This window comes from Coenobita brevimanus, chromosome 47 (genome assembly GCF_032717465.1).
Source record: "Coenobita brevimanus isolate Jiangsu-jjx chromosome 47, ASM3271746v2, whole genome shotgun sequence".
Taxonomy (NCBI): domain Eukaryota; kingdom Metazoa; phylum Arthropoda; class Malacostraca; order Decapoda; family Coenobitidae; genus Coenobita; species Coenobita brevimanus.
In genome coordinates this window covers 17,579,604-17,586,222 of record NC_137000.1, presented here as the reverse complement: position 1 = coordinate 17,586,222, position 6,619 = coordinate 17,579,604, and positions in this window count along the sequence as shown.

Below are 6,619 nucleotides of genomic sequence, written 5' to 3'. Positions count from 1 at the left end.
TGATGTCGATGTTGGAGACGCAAAGTCAATTAAACTGCCTCCTTACCGTGTGAACCCAGTGAAAGTTCCTCTCATCCAGAAGGAGCTTGGCTACCTGTTGGACCACAGGATGATTGAGCCCTGTCAGAGCAAGTGGAGTTCTCCTGTCACTCTGGTCCCTAAGCCAGGGGGGTCACAGCGGCTTTGCATCGACTACAGACGTGTTAATCAGATAACCAAAACAGACACTTACACTCTCCCTCGTGTGGAAGATTGCATAGACAAGATCGGAAAGGCTAGGTACATAAGTAAGTTTGATTTGTTAAAGGGATACTGGCAAGTACCTATGACTGAACGTGCTAGGGAGATCTCATGTTTTGTAACACTAGGAAAGAAAATGTTATTGCAGATTGCTTATCTAGACTTTAGACAGATTATTTTAGAGTAATAAGAAATTTCCTTTGTAAATTTCTTTTCCTTTGTGGGGAGGTGTTACATAGCCTATGATTTCATCATCCTTTGTGTAATTTTAACGCACAGTATGCTGCATGTTTGATCACGAGCGTGTTCTGCCTCAGTCCCCCCCGTCTACCGTTATAGTAGAGTAAAGGGAGAAACCTGTACTGTACACAGGAAAAATCATCTGGTAAATTACCAATATGCCGGGAATCGAACCAGGGACTCTCAGATGAGAGCCAGGCAGCATACCACTACACCACGACCAGGTAAAAGTTAACTCACGTTGTCACAATCTTGTAACCAACGTCCCTCCGCCCCCACTGTGGGCATCAAGAGGATGAGTTAACCCCCTGGCACTCGGGCAAGTAGATGCTTTTAATCTATCCCAAGCACTTACGGCAAGTCAGAATGAAGGGAGAAACCTGTACTGTACACAGGAAAAATCATCTGGTAAATTACCAATATGCCAGGAATCGAACCAGGGACTCTCAGATGAGAGCCAGGCAGCATACCACTACACCACGACCAGGTAAAAGTTAACTCACGTTGTCACAATCTTGTAACCAACGTCCCTCCGCCCCCACTGTGGGCATCAAGAGGATGAGTTAACCCCCTGGCACTCGGGCAAGTAGATGCCTTTAATCTATCCCAAGCACTTACGGCAAGTCAGAATGAAGGGAGAAACCTGTACTGTACACAGGAAAAATCATCTGGTAAATTACCAATATGCCAGGAATCGAACCAGGGACTCTCAGATGAGAGCCAGGCAGCATACCACTACACCACGACCAGGTAAAATTTAACTCACGTTGTCACAATCTTGTAACCAACGTCCCTCCGCCCCCACTGTGGGCATCAAGAGGATGAGTTAACCCCCTGGCACTCGGGCAAGTAGATGCTTTTAATCTATCCCAAGCACTTACGGCAAGTCAGAATGAAGGGAGAAACCTGTACTGTACACAGGAAAAATCATCTGGTAAATTACCAATATCCCGGGAATCGAACCAGGGATTCTCAGATGAGAGCCAGGCAGCATACCACTACACCACGACCAGGTAAAAGTTAACTCACGTTGTCACAATCTTTTAACCAACGTCCCTCCGCCCCCACTGTGGTGTAGTGGTATGCTGCCTGGCTCTCATCTGAGAGTCCCTGGTTCGATTCCCGGCATATTGGTAATTTACCAGATAGTAGAGTAAGTCGTTCTTTCTGTTGTTCAGAGCAGGATTGTCAACTCTTTGTCCCCATGGCTTCATTTGCGCGTCCTTCTTACAAGTTGTATCAAGCTCTGCCGGCCCCTATATAATGAGCTCAGTCTCTGCATTATTGCCACTTAGATCTACTCCTCATTTTGTTCACATCTCTGTCCTCCCCTGTACAGATATGATTATTGTGAGTGCTCAAGAAATCTCCAAACATCTAGCAGCTGTGTGTAATTTGAGTATAAGTGTTATTGCATTTTTTTCTTGTACTGTGTAGCATAAGGTTAATTCTTAGGCCTAGTGAGGTTTTTGATTAATGTTGGGTTTTATGTCAGTCATTTTTGATAATAGTTTGTATCTGTAATAATTTATCTGGCATTCACTGAGTATTATCTGGTATTTCATTTTATAAGGGCTGACTTAGATAAATTTACTCCTGCTAATTTCGTGTTAATAGAGGCTATTGCAGTTAACCATATATTTAACCTGTTTATTTGCCATTACATTATCCTTATGAGTCCTGAATGTTTTGTTGTTAGTTTGAGCATTAAACTCTAACTTGTAATTTTACCTAACTCTTTTGTTTTGAACCTGCAACTTTACGGGACAGTAGTGACTCTTAGTATTCTCACTTAAAGTGTACGTTATCTTTCTCTGTTCCGTAACAATATATATATATATATATATATATATATATATATATATATATATATATATATATATATATATATATATATATACATGTATATATATTGTTACATAGCCTATGATTTCATCATCCTTTGTGTAATTCTAACGCACAGTATGCTGCATGTTTGATCACGAGCGTGTTCTACCTCACTCCCCCCCTCCTTCCTTATAGTAGAGTAAGTCGTTCTTTCTGTTGTTCAGAGCAGGAGTGTTAACTCTTTGTCCCCTCTGGCTTCATTTGCGCGTCCTTCTTACAAGTTGTATCAAGCTCTGCCGGCCCCTATATAATGAGCTCAGTCTCTGCATTAATTGCCACTTAGATCTACTCCTCATTTTGCTCACATCTCTGTCCTCCCCTGTACAGTTGTTATTATTGTGAGTGCTCAGGAAGTCTCCAACCATCTAGCAGCTGTGTAATTTGAGTATGAGTGTTATTATATTTTTTCCTTGTACTGTATAGCATCGGGTGTTGATTCGTGGGCCTAGTGAGGTTTTTGTGATTCATGTGTTTTTATGTTAGCCATTATTAATAATATTTTGTATCTGTAATAATATATCTTGCCTTCACTGAGTATTAACCGGTTTTCTCATTTTATCAGGGCTGGCCTAGATAAATTTACACTTGCTAATTTCGTGTTAATAGAGGCTATTGCAGTTAACCATATATTTAACCTGTTTTTTGCCATTACATTGTCCTTATGAGTCCTGAATGTTTTGTTGTTAGTTTGAGCATTAAACTTTAACTTGTAATTTTACCTAACTCTTTTGTTTTGAACCTGGAACTTTACGGGACAGTAGTGATTTTCAGTATTCTCACTTAAAGTGTACATTATCTTTCTCTGTTCCGTAACATAAATTTGGCGACCTCTTATCAGGATATTCAGGATATTATCATAAGGATATTGCTTGATATTTTGTGATGTCTACTATTACTACACTTGATGAAGCCAAAGATTTTTTGTCAAATGTGCAAACAGTGTGTGATGTAGAAAACAGAACAAAGAATGAACTTAAGCTTGTTGCTCAACAATTGGGAATTGCTGTTCGCTCTCATCATTCTAAAGATCGAATTGTTGACATGATTAATGAAAGCTTGTTTAATGTAACTCCTCCAAATGAGCAAAAGCATACTGAATTAGCTAAGTTATAGCTAGCCCTCCAGGAGGCTCGTACTAAGGAGGCTGAATTTCAGGCAAATGCTCGTATTCAGGAGGCCTAGGCACAAATTGAACTTGCTAGGATTCAGGCAGACCATGAGTATCGCATGAAACAAGGTGGAACTGGATCATCTAGCTCTGATGATTTTGATGTGGCTAAAAATGTTAAACTTGTCCCTCCTTTTAATGAATCTGATTTAACAAAGTATTTTCAGTGGTTTGAGAGGGTAGCTACAGGTTTTAATTGGCCCAAAAAGTATTGGCCAGTGCTCCTTCAAACTGTTCTCACCGGTAAATCTCAAGTAACTTATGCATCTTTGCCTCAGGATCAATCTGATATTTATGATGTAGTTAAGAGCTTGATTCTTAAGGCCTATGAGCTTGTTCCTGAAGCCTATAGAGTAAAATTTAGGACAACTTATAAGCAAGATAAGCAATCCCATGTTGAGTATGCAAAAATCAAAAATCTGTTAGAGCAGTGGTTAAATTCTAAGAATGTGGATTCTGATTTTGGTAAATTTAAGCAGATGATTTTGCTGGAGGACTTCAAAAGGTGTATTAATAATGATGTAAGCCTATATCTTGATGAGAGAAGAATAGATAATTTGTCTGATGCTGCAGTTTTAGCTGATGAATATGTTCTCACTCACAAGAGATATTCTAGAGAAAAAAGGAAAGCTGAGAGTAAGTACGTTGCCTCTACTCAGAGTACAGGTAACAGGAAAGAGAATAATGATGATGTTTCTCAGGAAGTAAATACTAGCTTCACCTCTAGATTTCAGAAAAGTAAATGTACTTATTGTAGTAAGCTTGGTCATACTACGGAGAAATGTTTCAGGAGACAGCGTGATGTGAACAAAATGGAGTCTTTAAATATTCAGTCAATTGGTCTAGTGTCCACCCTTGAGAGTTCCCAGAATTCTTTAACTGAGTTAACTGAACCTGCTTTGAGGGGTAAATTAAATCCTCATGATGGAGCTCCTCTTTTGAGCAGCAACGTGGGTGACACTCTCAAGAGTTCATGTGCTAATTTCCTGTCTGATGGTTTTGTCAGTCCTCTGGACAGTAATGACAGTAAATCAGTTAAAATATATCGTGATACAGGTGCTTGCCAATCCCTCATGCTGACCAGTGTTCTAGGCTCTAATGTTAATTCCTCTGATGAAACTGTAATCTTACAAGGTGTAGGGAATAATTACTTCTCTGTCCCTCTGTGCAGAGTGAATTTAGAGTCTGGTTTTGTTAATGGTTCCGTTATGGTTGGGTTGGTTGAGACACTCCCAATGTCAGGTGTAACTTTCTTACTTGGAAATGATATTGGTGGAAGTCAAGTGTGTCCAGCTCCTCAGTTGTCTAGTGAGCCAGTGGCTGCGGCCCAGGATTGTGATGTCTCTGATGTGTTCCCTGCATGTGCTGTCACTAGGGCTAAGTCTAAGGTTACTGGTGACTTAGAGGATAATGATGATGATGATGTTATCCTAGCTGACACTTTTCTTGCTAATTTGAACCACTCACTAGATGAGGCAGTACCCCGTAGTGTTGATAATTTGTCTCGTCAAGAGTTGGTTGAGTTGCAGGTTGCTGACCCTGAGTTGAAAGGTCTAGCTAACTCTGCTTGCAGTGAGGAAGAGTCAGCCGGTGCTTCTACTTGTTATTATATAAAGTCAGGAGTACTTATGAGGAAGGAGAGACCCCCAACAGCATCAGCCGACTGTGAATGGGAGATTGTACATCAAGTTGTCATCCCTCGTGTTTGTAGGCAGGATATCATTAGAGTGGCTCATGATTCCAGTTTGGCAGGACACCTTGGAGTGAGGAAGACTGTGGCACGCATTTTGAAACACTTCTACTGGCCAGGTATCTTCAGGGATGTTTCCTGGTATTGTAAGTCTTGTCACACCTGTCAAGTTGTGGGGAAGTGTAATCAGACGGAAAAGGTTGCACCTCTAGTTCCCATTCTTCCTTTTGAGGCGCCATTCACCCGTGTGTTGGTGGATATTGTGGGCCCTCTTCCTAAGACTTCTTCAGGATTTTCTTATGTGTTGACCCTGATTGATATGGCTACTCGTTATCCTAAAGCCATTCCACTTAGAAATATCTCAGCAAAGAACGTGGTTACGGAAATGCTAGGGTTCTTCACAAAGTTTGGTCTGCCCAAGGAGGTACAGTCAGACCGGGGAAGTAATTTCATGTCAGATGTTTTCAAGCAGTCTCTGAAAGAGTTGGGCATCACCCAGATCACGTCTTCAGCTTACCATCCCCAGACCCAAGGAGCGTTGGAGAGATATCATCAAACACTCAAATCGATGCTCAAGAAATACTGTTTGGAACATCAGAAAGACTGGGATAAAGGTCTTCCATTCGTTGTATTTGCCGCAAGAGAATCTCCAAATGAATCACTGAGATTCTCACCTTTTGAACTACTGTTTGGCCATGAAGTAAGAGGACCCCTTAAGTTACTCAAGGAATGCTGGCTGTCGGAGGAAGATGACATCAACCTGCTGGAGTATGTGATGAAGTTCAAAGAACGGCCGTCTACTGCTTTACAGCCGGCGAGAGAGAATTTAGGAGCTGCTCAGGAGAAGATGAAGACTTGGTATGATAAGAAGTCCAGGTTACGCCACTTTCAGCCAGGAGATCAGGTTTTGATTCTGCTACCAGTGCATGGGCAACCTCTTCAAGCCAAGTTTAGTGGTCCTTTTTTCGTGGAGAAGAAACTCAGTGATGTCAACTATGTCATCGCCAGACCAGATCGTAGAAAGAACAAGCAACTTTGCCACATCAACATGCTAAAGTTATATTACAGGCGGGACGAAAATAACCCAGTCTGCACTGTAGCTGTTCCACCCGGGTCTGCAAGTGAAGTTCTCCCATGCAGCATGAGCCTGAGTGATAGTTTGGGGAAGAATCCTGATATCATGAGTGATCTCCAGACTAAGCTTTCTCATCTAGCTCCCGAGGAAAGGCAGGAGTTTTCGGCATTACTGCAGGAGTACCCGCAAGTGTTCCGTGCCACTCCAGGAAGAACCACTGTGTTGATGCATGATGTCGATGTTGGAGACGCAAAGCCAATTAAATTGCCTCCTTACCGTGTGAACCCAGTGAAAGTTACTCTCATCGAGAAGGAGCTTG